Consider the following 18,816-nt stretch of genomic DNA (forward strand, 5'->3'; position numbering starts at 1 on the left):
TCAGCTGACACCACCAATTCCCTTGCATTTGCTCAGCTGTTATCCTCTGCCTACACTCCTTCTCTTGGCACTCTTGAAATTTTCTGTGATCTGCAATTCCTCCACATTTTTACCCGGTTTACCTTCCTCCTATCCCTGATACCAGTCCCCAAGCCAGATGGAATCAACAGCCCAAGGTTATTTATTTGCCATTGACATTACTGTGTTCTTAAGTGGACATGATCATATTGTGTTGCTGCTTTCAAGCATTTGTTGGCTCCTTATTAGCCACAAAATCAAGTTCGAATCCATTAGCACAGCATAGAAGGCTTTGGATTTGGCCATATCCTCTCTTTCCACTTACTGCTCACCACGCTTTGGTAAGCCACTCCCTCCTCTCCAAACCATTCACCAAACAGGACACACACCTTCACGTCCTAGACCACTGTTCATGTTTTTCTGCTGCCTACGATCTTCTCCCCACCTTTCCTTCCGTGTCTGATGAGGGCCCAATGTCCAAGGCCCAAGTCCAATGCCGACTCCTTGGAGAAGCTTCTTAGAGAAGAATTAAATACTCCCTTTCTTTATCCAAAGGTCACATTAACCATATCACAGCTATTGTGTTTGTTACGTCGTGTTGTACGGCCAGCCAGTCTGAGTAGCGCCTCTGGTCAGCAGAGAGTGGGTGCCCTCATCAGAGACCCAAGCGTGATCCACCCTGATCCAGTACTACATCCTTCACAGGATGGTCAAGACAGGCTTATAAATGAGTGAAAAAGAGAGACAGGAAGTCAGACATGAAGAACAAGATAAGGATCAAAAATCTTCTCCATTAAACACTTTAAAGGGAAGTAATAGGAACTGCTGATCATAAGCCCTCTCACCTATCACGCATCATATATATATATATATATATATACACGTTCCATTCCACTTTGTAATCTATGTTGAAAGCATATTTTACTTCAGGTTTATTTTAGTTTTAGAGACAGAGAGGGAGCATGCATGAGCGGGGGGGGGGGGGGGGGGGGAGGGGCAGAGGGAGGGAGAGGGAAAGAGGGAGAGAGAGATTGGGGAAGAGAGAGAGAATTTTAAGCAGGTTCCATGCTCAGCATGCAGCCCAATGCCTGGCTCAACCTGGAGACCCTGAGATCATGAACTGAGACAAAGTCAAGAGTCAGACACTCAACTGAGCCACGCATGTTTTACCAAGCATATTTTACCTCAGTGGCACCCAGGTTTAAATTTTAAATTGAAATATAATTGCCTTGATTCTTACCAATTAGGTTTACTCACAGACCTGGATTTAGGGGCAATTTTCTTTTCTATGGAAAATATGTGTATGTTTCATGCCACTCAGCATTCTCTAGAAAACAAAATATCTGAAGGTCTCAGCATAAAGCAGCCACATGTAATAGAGGGGGCTAATATAGCTGTTGTCTGTGGAAATACAAGGAGAGTGGGAAAAAAAAAAGGAAAGAAAAGAAAAAGGAAAACTGTATCACTCCTGCAGGTTTACCTTAAAAGAGAAAGACCATAATCTCATGAAGATCTTAACTGCATAATGCTGCAAGTATTGTTTTCTTTTCTAGACATGCACACCCAGAGCTCTGAGTACCAAGATTCAACATTTCCAGTGCAGCAGCTATAATTCAGAAGTATTCATATACTAGAGGTTTTCTGCAGCAAAGAGGAGCATCATGGGGTCAAAAACTCTCCTATTTACATAGGTAGGAATTTTGGGGTAAGTCACTAACTCTGAGACTTCTCTTCCATGTAAAGTTACAATGCCAGTGTAGTATAAAACTGAGAAGGCTTCACCCTGTCTCCATCTTTCCCACGAGACTTCTGTCAGCTCCCTGTATCTGGGCTGCCCTGCCTTGTAACCTCTGGACACTGTACTTACAGAAAAAGACAGGGAGGTGGGGGGCTGGTAGGTATCCTTCAGGGCTGATGCAGGAAGAGTCTGCCTTCTATGAATAGGACTATGGACCAGAATAAACACACAAACACAAATCACTATTTCTCAACCTCCAGAAATCTACAAAAACAAAACAAAACAAAACAAGAAGGTACTTTGAGATCCAAGACTCTTTAAGGGAATTTATTTTAAATTTATATCTTTTAAAAAAAATTTTTTAACATTTTTTAACGTATTTTTGAGAGACAGAGCATGAGTGGAGGAAGGGCAGAGAGAGAGGGAGACACAGAACCTGAAGCAGGCTCCAGGCTCCGAGCTGTCAGCACAGAGCCTGACGCGGGGCTCCAACTCATGAACCATGAGATCACGAACCTGAGCTGAAGAAGTTGGATGCTTAACTGACTGAGCCATTCAGGTGTCCCAATTTATGTCTTTTAATATCAGTTGAAATTTAGAAAAAAAAAATTTAAGTTTATTTGAAAGAGAGAGAGAGAAAATGCAAGTGAGGGAGGGGCAGAGAAAGGGAGAGAGAGAGCATCCCAAGCAGGCTCCGTGCTGTCAGTGCAGAGTCCAACGCCGGGGTTGACTCACAAAACCTCGAGATCATGACCTGATCCGAGACCAAGAGTTGGACACTTAAGCGAATGAGCCACCCAGGCACCCCTATCAGTTAGAATTTTTCATAAATAATAAATCACGTTCTCAATTATTCCTAATGCCATCTCTTTGTAACTGACCAGGGCTCCAGGACTAATCATGGAAAGAGCAGATACACCAAGGCTTCTCAAACTGAGAGAAGAAACCACATATTCGGGTTCTTCAAGCTCTCAAACTTGAGACGCAGGCCACTGAACAACAGCTTGAAGTAACAAGATGAGGAAGACAGGTAGAGTATTTGGGAAAAGCACTGAATTCAAAGTCAGACACCTAGTTGGTGATTTGAGTCAAGGCACCATCTCCATGTTTTGGGACAAGAAAATGCAACTCTCTAGAATAATTTTTTTTTTACTCATCTGTAAAAATGGGTATGGGGATGGTGATCATGATGTCTGTGACAGTTATAACAATACTGATAAAAGCAGCTGCACTTCACATGTGTTCCCATACGTGCAAGTACTTTGCGGCGCTGAGAGAACACTAGGACCAGAATAAGGAGGCTACAGGGAGAGAAGTCAGTGAAGCGGTTACGGGGGGCCTACCTGAGGGGGGGACAGCGGGGAGGCAGTGGAGACACAAAAATTTTAGGCATTGGAAGGTGGATCATACACAATTCAGAGAAAGGAATTAAGTTCTCTTTCCAGAGAAATCAGAAAAGGTGAGACACAGAACGCAGGTTAGGCAGCAAGTATCTCCTGTGCTGCCTGTGTACCCTGGAGTGTGAGAAGCTCAAAAAGCATTCATGGAGCCACTGGGCAGACCAGACATGGCAGCTCAACAAGAGAAGGACGGAACAGCATGTGCCTCGCTGCTCTGCGGCCTGGTACGTGCTCCCAGGCAGAGCCAGTCCTTCCAGAGGAGGGCTCTCATCCAAAGTAGAAGCTTCCAGCCCGGGTGTGGGTCTGGGAGGGATAGACATTCAGGGGGAAGAGTCAGCACATTCAGGGCACTCCTTGCTGCTCCTTCTGCCTGGTGTCCTCCTCCTTCAGCTCCTCCCAAGTCCGGCTCCTTCTCGTACATCCTTCAGATCCAACACAAAAGTCACCTCAGGGGCAGTCCTAATTGCTCTGTCTGAGGTCAGCCTTCCCCACCACCGTCAGCACATTCTGCCTCGTCCCTGGCACTTATCACAATCTGAATATACACTGGTTTCAAGTCAGTCTCTCCCACTAGAACTGTGCTGATATCATAGACACTAGCTCTGTGTGGTTATTTAAATGTAAATATATTAAAGTTAAGTAATTCTCAAAGTTCAGCTACTCAGTTGCACTCTCCACATTTTAAGCGCTCAGTTGCTTCAAGTGGTTGGCAGCTGCTGTACTGGACAACAAATCATCCCCTAATTTAATCTAATCACTTTGCAGCATTTCCATCATTACAGAAAGGTCCAGTGGGTAGCACTGATCTGAATGAAAGTTTCACAGGAGCGGTGCTCTTACCTATTTGTGTTCACTGCTGTATTCCTACTGTCCAAGATAGTGCCTGGTGTAGACAGGTGATCAGGAAATACCTTCTGAACAAGAGAATGGAAGAATGAGAGTGAGGATAGGCACAAACTCTTATACCCATCCTGGTTAAGAATAAAAAAAAGTAAATAATGTGTTTGAAGAAAAATGGGTTTGCAGTCTGAAATCACCAAGGAATTCTCAATATCTAATCTGCCCACAGCCTATAAAAATCAATGTGTGACATGTGTGTTACATTGCATTTTCTGCTAATTAAACTTCTTAACGTAATATGACTTTGTGGCCACTCCCACAGTTCAGATATTCCCAGGAGATCTCTGAAAGGAAGGTGAAGGCAATAATATACTACTGGAAAATTTCTGTGAATTGACTTACATAAGAAACTGCGTGAAACCAATCCATGGATCCAATTGCTACACAAATGTGTGCTTAATGGGTGACAGAGTGAGAGAATAGCACTTACATTTCCTATAGGGCTATGCACAGTCTATTCATGTAATAAATACATGAGCATATGCTACAGACAAGTGGGAATGCTTTGATCCCTAAAATCTAACTCTATGTCCTACTGTGGCTAAGAAACAGGAACTCAGACTTGCAGAGATCCCCCCCCCGCCGCCACCACCGCCAAAATGCAACGAATCAACCAGTTGGTAGTGGGTTTTTCTCATTGAAATTCAAGATCCACATGTAAATATTCTTTTGAAGATGTTGTCTGTTTGTAATGACACTAACCCACTGTAGCACATAGTCTTGCTCGTTATGGATCTTCAGATGTCTGCTGACAAAATAGGTCTTTAGCTGTGTCCCCATTCACAATAGGGAGGGCTATTAGCCAATGGGCTAAGGGCTGGCATGAGGAAGAATGCTTTTATAGGGTCTCTGATCTCTGATGTGTGTCTCTGATCTGGAAAATACTGTTTCCCCTCAAGTGAGCAAGGTGGTATAGTGTTATTCTGCCCATCCTCGCTCCACCCAGATGAAAAATAAAGGGTCCTGCCGGGTCCTGTTAACTGTTCACAATAGACATCTAGTCATGTTGCTGGAGAAATGTGGACAGACTCAGGCTGGGTGCTTCATGCCCCAGAGAAGCCTCATCCAGTTCCCAGGGTTCTGGCCAAGCTCCTCTCTCTAATTCTGCCCCGCAGATCCTGACTTGTAGGCATGACCATAGGATCCCATCTGCCCTGCTTCCAAATGTCTGCTCAGTGAATGGAACAGAATTAGATGAGATTTACCCAAGCCTCCCTCCACCCCTTCGTTTAATCTTCGGTGCTGCCCTTCTTGTCCAATAGCTTTGTTCTGTTTGGAATTTTTATAAAAGGCATCAGTCAAAGCATTATCTTACCAAGTGTTGACTGAGGGATAAGCACTGAAGCAGAGGCCCAGGTAATGTGCACTGCAGCCTGGCAGTGGGTCAGAAACAGGTTTTAATCACAGCCATCTTGCTGTGCATTTTATCTGTACCTCTAGCAATAAGCCAAGTGTTTGATATAGAACACTCATCTGACAAATATTTGTGGAAGGAAGGGAAGGAGGGGGGTCATGGGGTGAGGAGGAGGGAGAGAAGGGAAAACAGACAAAAGTGTTTCCCATCTTTGGGAGTGTCAGCTCAAACATCTTGCATTTATTCAAGTCCTTAAGGGCACTGGACCACACCTAACAGCACCATGTACTTATTGAGTACTTTCTGCCAGCACTGCATCAGACATTACGGAGAAATAAAAACACAGGAAAATAGACTCACTCAGCAGAATGCTTGGCACATTATATGAGTTCCATAAATGTTGAGGGATTGAGTACATGAGCAAGCATTTGGGCAAGGGCAAGAACAGGAGAGGAGAGGTGGAGAGAAAGGAAATGCAATGCACGGGGCCGGGGTTGGGGACACTGGGGAAGAAAGGAGAGAAAGCAGCAACTGAACAGTAACTATGCAAAGAGATTATGTAACGCTAACGTTAGGGACTGGGAAGAGCACAGGTTGGGAGACAGGTAGTCCTAGATCTGAATCTGACCTCAGTTCTTACGAGGTGTGCAAGCTCTCTAAGCCTCGGTTTCCTCATTTGTAAAAGGAGAATAAAATGAGCACATGATTTGAGGGTTGTTGAGAAGATTAGATAAGATAATGACTCTGCAGAGTGCCTACAGTAAGTGTTCAATGGACAGTAGATGATTATACTGACCAAAAGTGGTGCTAATCTAGCTGTTCTGTAGGAGTGTGGAAGTAGTCCTCTGGAACAAACCTTGCCTCAAAACCCGGGGGTTTGATCAATGGAGATGATCTCTCTAGTGAAGCTGCAAAACACAATGCTACCCGGTCTCCTGTTCATCACCAGCAAACTGGTCTGTGCCTTTTCAGTGCCTCTTTGCCCTGGTCCTGAAGGCCCTAATAAAAGTGAGGGGATGGGGCGCCTGGGTGGCTCAGTCGGTTAAGCGCCCGACTTCGGCTCAGGTCATGATCTCACACTCCGTGAGTTCAAGCCCCGCGTCGGGCTCTGTGCTGACAGCTCAGAGCCTGGAGCCTGTTTCAGATTCTGTGTCTCCCTCTTTCTCTGACCCTCCCCTCTTCATGCGCTCTCTCTCTCTCTCTCTCTCTCTCAAAAATAAATAAATGTTAAAAAAGTTTTTTTTAAAAAAAAGTGAGGGGGATCACGATCATCCCAATGTATCTCAGGGAGCAAGCCTCCCACCATCAGAATCCAAGCCTACCTTTCCAGCTTATTTGCCATCACTCCCATACCTCAGCCATCCACATCACTTGAAGTACATGATTTTCATCCTATGCTCCCCCACATGCTTGGATATGCCTACCAAAAGTCTGGGTTCATGCCACCCTACCCCATTGATGGCCTCTCTTTAACCCTCCCTTAAATCTGTCACCTAAGGACCAGTTCAAACTCTCTTGTTCTCTGAAGCTGTAGGATTTTTTTTTTCCCCTTAGGCCATAAGAGAAATTCCACTCACCCAAAATAGAATTACTCATGCCTTTTCAATACTGCTTATAACTTTCTGCAGGTTTACTATGTATACAACACATACACATACACTTTTCAACTTACTTAATTCTCCAAACAACACAACAAGGTCTGGATGAGGCTCAGAAAACTCAAGCAAGTTGCTCAAGGCTGCACAGCTAGCCTATTACAGAGAATGGATTTGAACTCAGGTCAGCCAGTCTTCTAAGTCCATGCTCCATCCACGTTGCCATGCTATTATTTAACACACATGTTTATTTCTTATCTCTTCACTTAAACCTCCTGGAAGGCTGATTTTTAAAAAAATACTTTCTCCCTGGACATAGCAGTTTATCACGGGGATTTGATGTAGAAGATTCTTGATCAACGTTCACTGAAATATGAAGTAGGGCCGTAAGCAGCAAGGATAGGACTGGGAAAAAACTTGGAAGAAGGTCACCGTTTACTTTCCCTTATCTTTTCCGCCCATTAAAAACTCAGGCGTCATTTCCCTCTGATTCTCTTAAAATTGTAATAACTACATTTATATAGTTGTTTTTTTTTTCACTTATACAGTTCTTGATTTCAGCCATCCATAGCAAGCACTTTGCTTTTATCAATCCTTTTAATCTTCACAACAGTCCTACGAGTAGCTATTATTACTATCCCTATTTCATGTTCTACCTAAAGCCACAGAGTAAATGGTGGAGCCAAGATGTGGACCTGGATTGTCCAACTCTAGTGCACTGATTTTCAGCCACTCTTCTGCCTTAGAGGAGGTCAGGGGTGCTCTAAGAAGCTGGCATCTGAGCAGACAGCTGAACAATGATAAGTAGCAAGTCTAGCCAAGACTTGGGGGAAACCATTTCAAAGAAGCAAACTGTTAATGTCTACAAATGTCTAACATGGTGTACAAGTGGTTAATACCCATGCCGTGTAAAGGAGTCATTAAACTTCAAGAGAAACATGAAGATAGATACATATCTTCACCAAATATATAAACAATGCAGCTAAGAGAAAATATACAGTAAGTGGGGAAATATTCATGTGCCCTACTAATCATAAAATTTCAAATGAAGGCAACTTTGTTGTATCATTTTCCACTAATGTGTTCTACTAATAGGTTAGTAGAACAAACAAACAAAAATCTTAAAGTCATAACATACTACCGGGAAAATTCTGGTGATATTGGTACATTCACAAGCCTAGTGACATAAAAAGTTTGCACTACCTATTTTAGAAAGCAACATGAAAATAATTAGGATCACAAAAGTTTTTCATAGGTTTTGCCTCAGTAATTCTACTCTATGACACTTATCCCAGAGAAATCATTCTGCAGCAAACAACGCAAAGATGTCCATTATAGCCTATTTGATAATCACATGTATTTAAAATGGAAATGTCCAAAATGAGACTACAAGCAAGTGAACTATGATACATTAATCAATGCAATATTATGTTGTAGTCACGAAGACAGTAATTATGAAGACAATGAAGAAACTTGGAAAGTGTTTACGACAAGGCAAAATATAAAGTTATATACAGAATATTGGCCCTCAATCGCACAGACTTCCCTCCTCTCGAGTTTGATGTAACTATGAATTCCCTAGACCTCAGTAACCTTCCATATAGTTTTACAGATAAGAGGGACATGTATGAGTGTGTTTTATTCTATGCATTGGTATGATGTGTGCATCACGGTAAGTGTGGCAAGTTTCACAGGGAAGGAGAAGCATATGAGTGGAAGTGGATTCATCACATGTGAACAAGCACTTTCTTTCTGGGAACTCTTGGAGAACAGTTTATCTTTTTCATCTAGAAGAAATCATAGAAACAGCCTTACCAAGCACCTACTGTTGCAACCTGGCAACTTCTTTCACTTACAAAGGTGAGAAATTCCCAGAGCTTTAGAATAATGCCCTGGATGTAACCAGAACATAGCAGTGATGACCTCTGGGTCATGAGTCAGGTAAGGGACCAGGGACAAAGAGGCTTCAGAAGTATTTTCAGGCTGAGAGAAGCAAACGATGACATTAGGAGAATTCGCAGTGACAGCTTGCTTACTAATTCACAGCATGAAAATGCAGATGCTCTTACTGGCTTCCGAGTTGCCTGATTCTTTCACAACCTGTTCCAGTCTTGCAGGAACAGATTTTGTGCACCATTGTGGACTGGGGTTCAGGCTTACATACACCTTCCTGCTTTGCTCATTGCCCATACTGCTGTCGGAGTGCCAGAGAATGAGGTCAACAGCTGTGCCAGGAGCCTGCTCATCCGGCACCCCAGCTCCTCCAGTGCTGGCAAACGGGGGAAAATGAGAACTTCTCCAAAACAGATTTTATAGCAGCTCTGCTTTTGCAAGGGCCAGTGCACAAGACAACCTGTCTGCCTGGATTCTGTCAGTGTGGGGATGCCATGTGGTCTCCCGGGAAGGTCCTTTCAGCTAAGATGGATGGCACTGGACAAGTGGCATCCCCAATCTGTGCCTCTGCTAGTCCTCTTGGAAAACAGGAGCAAACCCTGCCCAACATGGGTACTGAAGCATTTTACCATTTTCACTTTTACTTAATTATGGATTTTCAGGTTCTTAAAATCAATGGCTCAAACATTCGAAGTAACATCTCCATTTTCTCCACACGACCCTTTATAACCTGTGCCCTGCTTGCCTCTTCACATTCTTTTCCCATTGTGCCTTCACACTGCACTCTATCCTGCACCTGCAATGGCCTGTCCATACCTCAGCATTGTAAACACTGGAATGGGCTTTCCTACTTCTGTTTTTACTTATTGGTTTTCTCTCTGAGGAGTTCCTTCTCATTTTTCATGACTCAGCTCAACTGTCACCTCTTCCATGGAGCCTTCCTGGACTCAGACCCTGTTTCCCCCACATCAATCCAAAGTCAGTCTTTATTACAACCCTTTGCCATGCTACATTATCACTGTGTGTGTGTGTGTGTGTGTGTGTGTGTGTGTGTCCATCACTAGAATATGAGCTCCTTTAGGGCAAGGCCTGCCTTACTCATGCCTCAATCCCCTGACCATTCTTCTTAGATTTCCAATAAGTGATCATTAAACAAACAAACAAAAGTCATTTTCACATGTATAGCTCTGCAGACTCGTTTCAGTCACCATCATCCCCTTGCCCTCCACCAGTGGCTATAAGCTACTTACTCCCTTTAAGTATGGACCACATATTTAAAAAGTCTTCTTTATCATTCTTATTCTTATCCCCTCACTTTGAGCAGTATACTGTACACAGTAAATACTTAACAAACATCACCAATAGCACCATGACTTCTGTTTAACGCAACTTACTACATCATGGGAATTAAGTCAGGGGTGAACACTTCAGGGAGTGCATAAAGTTCACAAGGACATAAGATTGCTACAATGTACAGTATGACAAGAGTAATTAAGAAGGTGGATTCCAAAAGCCTAATTTAAAAAGATATATGCACCTCTATGTTTATTATAGCATTATTTACATAGCCAACTAAAGGAAGCAGCCCAAATGTCCATCAATAGATGAACGAATAAGGAAGAGATGGTACATATAAGCAACAGAATATTATTAAGCCACAAAAAAAAGCAAGTCTTGCCATTTGTAACAACATGGATGGACCTAAGTGAAATAACCTGGTCAGAGAAAGACAAATACCATACGATTTCACTCATATGTGGAATTTATGAAGCAAAACAAGTGAGCAAACAAAAAAACAAAGAGACAATAACAACAACAACAACAACAACAACAACAACAAACCAGACTCTAAAATGCAGAAAACAAACTAGTGGTTGCCAAATGAGAGGTGGATGGGGGACGGGTGAAACAGATAGAGAGGATTAGGAGTACACTCATTGTGATGAGCACTGAGAAATGTTTAGAATTGTTGAATCATTATTTTGTACACCTGAAAATATGTATGTTAATTTTACTCCGATAAAAAAGGGAAGAAAAGAACACAGGTTCTGGAATTGAACTGCCAGATTCTTTTCATTATACACTCCTCAATACCTGTGAAATCAGGTAAGTTATTTGACCTAACACTCAGACAGGGATAGTATTAACTTCCATAGCATTCCCATTAAGGGTAAAATTACGGTGCTGAAGGGCTTATCATAGTGCATGGCACGTAATACACAGCCGGCAAATGGCAGTCATCATTATTGTAGCTAATCCTGTCACAGGCTAAGTTCATGATCAAACAGTTTTTGTCACATTGATGATACAAAAATTTTAACTGATCTATAATCTTATACATTTAGATTAGGTATCATCACCCATTTCTGTCACTGAATCATTAAGTTTTCTTTAAAAGGATAATCACCCTGTTTTCTCAATAAAGGAAGCAGAGTCAAGTGGCTTGTCAAGGTCACCCAGCTTGAGCCCTGTAACCAAGTGCTAAAAGATGCCTACTCTTCCAGGACACCTCCCTATATGTGGTCCAAAAGTTTGGACTTTGAAGATGGATCAGAGGAAGCTCCAAAGTAATTCTATCACCTCTACTCTGAATGGGGATTTGTAAATTCAGTCCCATGTTGATTAAATCCTTCATAACCACAGTTCAAAGAACAGGAAGTCTGTTGTATAAACTGGTTCCCTTCAACCTCCAAGGGATTCCTTTTTATGTCAGTGGCTTTCTAAGGCAAATGCATTTTGGTTTCACAGGGAGTTGTATATTTAAGTAAACTGACACAAAGTACATAGTTTGGGGTCCTTTAAGCCAAGAGTAAAGTGTTGGGTAAAGACAACCCCCAAAAAATCTACACCCCCTAAACTTCTGAGTGAAGTCCATACATAAAAGATAGGCAGAGGAATAAGGTGAAGCCAGATGTGACAAATTAATACCACTGACAGACCCAATTCTTAACCTACCCTTGTCTCTGGACTTGGCCATGTGACATGCTTTAGCCATTGGGATATTAGCAAACACGATGTTAGCAGAGGTATGAAAATCATTTACACACTGAGGCTTGCTTTCATTCTTGCCCCTCTGCCTTTGCCAGACTGCCACCCATGCTAGACTGCAGGAGGATGAGACCTAGGAAACAGAACTGAATTGCTCCAAATCATCCCCACATGAACAACCCTCAACCTGTCAACACCCAGCTGATCCCCAGACACACAGAGAGACTGTCAGAGAGAGTGCAGGCAAGAAATACAGGGCCATCAGGCCTACCTCCAGCTGACAAGACACAAATGAGTCGAGGGAGCCCAGCCAACAGAATAACCACCCAGCCAACCTGCACACTCTTAGGCTAAATAAAGCTTTATTGTGTTAAGCTGTTGAGATTTGGGGAGGCTTCTTTTGCAACATTATTGTGGCAACAAAACTGATACACCAAGGACTAAGTGGGAAGAACAGAAGAAAATCCACCTTACAGTAGCAAATACATATTACTTCTCAAGAGCCTTTGGGGAACTCATTAGAAGCTCCTTTTGCACAAACACCTAGAGATTCCAATGCTCTGGAATGGATTACTGAAATGTTCTGGTATTAATAATCTCATCCTAAAAATCCTAAGGTATGTATAATGTAATTACTTTTAAAATTCATGTTGTTTTGGGGGAAAAAGGGACCAATAGCATCATAACACACTTACAGGTTTTACAGTAGCACTATCCAAGATTTGGCTGTTTCTTTGGGGGAATGTTGTGTTAGTTTTACCAGTGTCTCCTCACTCCTTGCTGGGCATATCAGTTTCTGTAGTGAGCAATACTCCAGTTTCTTGCTGAACTATTCAGAGTTCAGGGAAATATGCAGAGGACAGAAATTGAAGGTTTTCTGAATCCATGTGTAGATTTTAACCTAACCCCCTATTTTCAGGGAAATACTTCAGCACTGCCCTTCCTGGGTTATCATCTCTGAGTTGAAAGCCTCCCTGATTCAGTTATTTGAAGAAAACCCTTGTTCCTGCCAGGTCAGGGAGGGTGGGTTACTGGCTGTATAAGGTGGGTGACTGATTGGGTAGCCTCACTGCTCCTTACACAGGCTTTCAGAGGACACCGCTGTTGGCCGTCCTTCCTTCTGACATCTTCAGTGACTTGGGATCTCCAGTCTCCTGGGGCCTTGTCAGGCTCATAGGCTCAGCCCGTTCTTGTTGTCTTTACCCTCCATGCAGGTTCAGCTTTCTACTCCCTCCTAAGACAGTTACCATCACCTGCCCATCCACCTTCTAACTTGCAAAGTGTTGTTGACATTGTACATCGGGTACCATATTCTAGAGTGCTGTCTTTGTCCTTGTAGTTTTATGACATTTTATTCCTCTTTTGTCACTTTAGAGGCACGTACTAGGGATCAGAAGGAAAAATAAACCTGTGTATTCATTCAACCTGCTGACTTTTACCAAAGCACCCTCTCTTTTATTTTTTAATATGCATGGGCTTCCTTTAAGAGTTCCTGGTAGCTTGGGTGCCTGGGTGACACAGTCCAACTCCTGATCTCAGCTCAAGTCCTGATTTCATAGTTTTGTGAGTTCATGCCCCACATCGGGCTCTGCACGGACTGCAGGGAGCCTGCTTGGAATTCTCCCTCTCTGTCTGCCCCTACCCTGCTTGCACTCTCTCTGTCTCTCTCAAAATAAATGAATGAACTTAAAAAAAAAATAATTCTTGGCATCTTCCTATGCTCTTAGTAATCAGGACAATTATGTATGCTCTGAGTATAAAGACTATTCTTTAAAAGGCAGAGCAGAGCTTTCTTACTTGCTTCCTATACAGAACTTAAGCATGATGAAACTTTAAGTTTGAAATTAAGTTGAATTCAACTCCACCAAAGCATCTTTATGGATAAGCACACTCCATGGGTCTTCTATTTCCAGTTAACTCTAGGACTTCCCTGGTGTTCCTTAAGAACAGAAGGTACTCCGAGGATGCTGTTATGATTTTGTCAGACTCTTATTGATATGAAATCAACACTGATGAGTGAAGTCACATTGTACCTTCAAATAAGAGACCCCAAGGTCTTCAAGAGAAATGGACAGACTCCCCCCACCCACCACCACCACTGCCTCAGCCCCACTAACTTTAAGGATATATCAGAACTAGGATAACATATTGTTTGACAGCTGACAACACTCACTCATTTTGCCCCTGGGTAATTACATACTCCCGGCTTTCAACCTATGCTATTGTCTCCTATGAGATTAGATGAAGACGTGAAATCTTTTCGTATATTTAAATAGCAATCACCATGTTGCGGAGGGCAGCTAAAGGCCAATTTGTTGACATTTATCTGCACTAAAATCCATTCTGCTGTGCGCTCCTGAAGCTAGTCCAGTGATGGTGTTATTCTCTGGGCCCTAACTTCTGTAAAAGTTTGAGGAACTCATTTGAGCTTGAAGTGACAGTAATGACAGGACCATCATGCAGGACCTCAAGCAACTCAAACAGTACCATGAACCCTATGAGGATTCAAAAAACTCTCCAAGCAGCCCAAAGAAGAAACCCTTAAATGTGATTCCATGTTTTTGCACATGTTTTCCTCTCTTCCTAGAATGTCCTTTCTCCTTCTTTGTCTACAACACTTTTATGGCTATTTTCAGACCCAAGTTAAGTTCCATCTACTAAAGTGAGCCCTCTATGATTTTCCTTACTTTATGTTCCCACAACACTTCACTCATTTCTTTGCTAGTGAACTCCCCTCAGTTCACTGCTAAGTTTTCTGTTCCTGTGTCTGTCTACTCCAGACCATGAGCCAGGGATCAGAGCATGGGGAAAAAGAGTTACAGAGAGGCTAAAAAGTATGGGTTTCTATCACACCAGCCTTTGAATTAAATTCCGTTCTCCCACATACTGTTTACATTGGAGGTAAGCCTCAATTACCTTCTCTAAAAAATGAGACAATAAGGGAACTTATATCATAAAAGACTGTTGGGAATAAATGTTATAATGTATCTTAAGTGACTGGCACTTTACCTGACATATCATAAGCTAACATCAGGAAATATTATCTAATACTGTTATTGTTCTTAAGAGTAGAAATTAGGTTATTCATTTACATATCTACTACAGTTCAATGGCTAGTACATAGAAAATACTCAGCAAATTTTAAATGAATAAATGAAGCAATACTTGAGTAATCCTGTAGTAATCAAATTGTTTTTAAAATCCAAGTAAATAAAACCCTAGATGTCTTTATTTTTAAGACATTGAACTATCCCTGTGGATTAGCCATCCTATTCCAGTAAACTGAATACCTACACTGTGGCTTTATTTTTCACTCGAGATGCTGATTCTTTGGACTTGGTACATTTGACTTGAAGATTAGATTTGAAGCCACTATAGCTTTGCTGGTAATTTCTCAAGCCATGGGGTATAACACACACCAGAGACAACAAAGCCACTCATGAAAATCTCAACCTCACATCCCTCAACTTCTCTGAACTACATATGCCCTCATCTCTAAAAGAGAATAACTATATGAGTTACACCTGCCCCTTCCTAGGGTTAGGGGACTGAACATATGATATATGCAAAAATATTTTACAAATTTGTGAGGCCTATGCAAATACTTATGTCTGTGTGTTTATTTATTTGACTGATTGTTTATTTGTAGAAGCTTGTTTCTTGGCACCACCTGAAAATTCCTATCCAACTTCACTAATATCCACATTCCTTCAAATACATCTAACAGATTGATTCAAGGCCACCAACAAAATCTGTTGCTGTTTTGGTGCATAGTGGAGTTTTGCGATTTTCTGTAGTAAAACCCAAGAGGGCCAATAAAATGTTTTCAACTGAACTGCGGTGTCAGTTTTAGATGCTGCAATGGCTCTGAACAAGAGTCATCTTTTAGCACTCTGCTGTGGATTTACTTTTTATGGTTCTGGGATCTAGTGGGTAAATCTGACTTCTGCATGAACACTAACCTGAAGAGACAAACCTCTCAGGAGGACCATCTCATCTTTATGCTTTTCCAACCCTTGGGCCATAAATCCTATCAGCCTGTAGAGAGGAGGTATCCTGAAGACTACGGGGGCACAGAGGTGCTCTCTGAATGAACCGAGCTGATAAAAATTAAAGCTCAAAGTCGCTGGGTAATCTAAGACATTCATTAAAGCTGTACTGAGCCAGGCTCGGCTAATCAGCCAAATAGGCATCAGCCCGGTGGAGAGGCAGGTGAAAGTAAGTACCTCTAAGATTCACCTTGCCTCCCCCCAGGAGGAGGGGATTTTATTATTTCAAAATAAATGTGCCTTGGAAAGCACTGGAGGTTTTAAAAATTGCCATGAGTCTCTAGGCTGGAATATAAATGGGTGACATATTTACAGTTCATTCACTAAAAAACTGGGTACGGATTAAACATCACTGTGACAGCCAGTGTGAACTAAGGATGACTGGCATCAATGAATCAGACAAGAAATCAGACGATGGGGAGGTACACCTGGGTGGCTCAGTCGGTTGAGCCTCAGACTCTTGGTGTGGCTCAGGTCATGATCTTACAACTCATGAGTCAGGGCCCTGCTTCGGGCTCTGTACTGACTGCACGGAGCCTGCTTGGGATTCCCTGCCTCCCTCTCTCTCTGCTCCTCTCCCCTTCTCTCTCTCTAAAATAATAATGAACATTAAAAAAGGGAAGGGCGCGAGGGGCAGTAGCAAAGGCTCTTACAGCCCTAAGATTCAGAAACAGGTAAACTCTTTTCACAATGAAGAGGATAGAATGATCCCCAAAAAGAGCCTGGCAGAGTCCACAGGTCTCCAGCTACCAAGAGTAGCAGGACACACACTTGAAGCCAAATATTGGAGGGTATGGATGGTCACGCTACAGAGTTTAGAGTGTATCTGTTAGGCCCTTGGATCCATAAATAGTGTTCACATGCATCATGTATAGGACATGAGGAAACTAATGTTTCAGCACTTCATCAGGCAGAAGTACATACTCACTGCTTGGGGCAAAGAAAAGAGTGTTCACCCCTCCCTCCCTGTTCACATCACGCACCCCTATCACCAGGAAGTATGTCTGCTGACCCTTGAGGATGGTCCACTCTGAAAGAAAAGATATACAGGTTGACTCTGGAACCATCCCTCCTTCCTCTTCCTGGGCCTCGAAATAAGATTAATGAGGAGGTTGCATACAACTGCCTGGTGAATTCACAACCACATTCATACCTTTCCATGAACCATCAAACCTGTCTCAGTGTCACATTAACGTGTGACTTTGATATTACCTCCGACAGAACTCCACGGTGTTAGCCCAACCTAAAATACGGGCAGAACTTTTCATTCATCATTTCTTCGTCCTGCTCATATTCATGGAGCACTATGCTAGATGCTTCAGGGAACAAGAGAAAAAATGCACCACCCTATGCCAATTTTCACACCTTCTAGGTGGCAAGAAAGAAAAGTAAACCAATTTTTATATGTAATGTGATGCTGATACAGTGTGACACTAACTGATATCAAACTTTACAGTACAGTCAATCAACCAGGAGTCAATACACACAGGCCCTCTGACCCCGAAATCTCACTGGGATGAAACCTGAAGACATATTCACAAAAGTTCACAAGGCATGATTTTTTCATGGCAGGGCTTAAATTAAAAAAAAAAAAAAAAGGGAAGAAAGAAGGCAAATAATCAAAATGATTCTAATTGGGAGCCTGAGCAATTATAAACTATAAAACATCCATAAAACAGAATCAGTAGGCAGCTGTAAAAAGAATGAGGCAGACCTATAGGTGTTACCAGAAATATATCCAAAATACAGTAAATAAAAAGCAGAGTGAGAAAGATCGCCTGAAATATTATCTTTTTGTGTGATTTTTAAAAATCTATCTTTATATTTAGTTACATGTGATATCATCAATATACAAAATTTCATTTTTATGGAGAGAGACACAAGAAACTTAACAATGATTATCTGTAGAAAAAGGGATTGTGGTAAGGATACAATTAATTATTTATAATTAATTAAATTATTTAAAAACAGTGTGGCAAGTGTACATAGCTCGACGGTGGATGCCATGGAAACACAAGGAAGCATTCTTGAATTCTAATGGAAAAGAAACAGGGACGCCCAACAAAGCTATCCAAAAAACGTTAACAGTTGAAAAGAGAACCAGCCTTATATTTGGAAGAGCAGGCACAAAGGCACAAACCTATTCTAGAAGAGGGGAACTACTAAACTTTAACCAAGTAGGTATATGTTACTCTTGGCAAGGGTTCATTGGAAACAAATAGCTTCCAAATCCCAAACGTCACTAGAACACATGCTCTTAGCTGGTCACCAATGTTATGCAGATTTAGAAATGACTGTACACTTCAGTATGAGGAAACAATGTCACGCTGGCCCTAGAGGCATAATCTCCACCCCTGACAAAACTGTCACCATAGTTGCTGATTCTAAAACTTGGGCTTCCATAAATAAACTCAAATTGGATGGTTTAATTCCCTTATTCTGTTATGCCCTGTTTTCCTCAAACCTCCTGAACTCCCTCAGAACTCCCAAACAATATTGAATGTAACGATATCCTAAGCACTTCAAAAGTTTCAAGGGCTGGCCATAACATTATACTTGGGAAGAGGAAAGCGTTTGGTTATGAGAACAACTTATTTGTTTTGTAGAATGTATTATGACTGAAGTTAAATATTTAAATTTGTTGTTGTTGTTGTGTTTGTTTGTGGCTCAGTCTGTTAAGCATCTGACTCTTGACTTGGGCTCAGGTCATGATCTCAGGGTTCATGAGTTCAAGCTCCAAGTCAGGCTCTGCATTGTTAGGATTCTGTCTCCCTCTCTGCTCCTCTCCCACTTGCCCTCTCTTTCTCTCAAAATAAATAAACCCAGAACTATTCTCCAAAAGGCAAAGAGGTGAGCCTTGGAAGCAAGTAAACAGAACTTT

General features: G+C 42.1%; 1 protein-coding gene across 1 annotated transcript in view; it reads right to left on the reverse strand.

Moving 5' to 3' along the window:
* The window catches only part of KCTD16 (potassium channel tetramerization domain containing 16), a 263,762-nt gene that overhangs the window by 118,542 nt on the left and 126,404 nt on the right, over positions 1–18,816 (reverse strand). The window lies entirely within an intron of this gene.

This window comes from Panthera onca, chromosome A1 (assembly GCF_046562875.1).
Source record: "Panthera onca isolate mPanOnc1 chromosome A1, mPanOnc1 haplotype 2, whole genome shotgun sequence".
NCBI lineage: Eukaryota > Metazoa > Chordata > Mammalia > Carnivora > Felidae > Panthera > Panthera onca.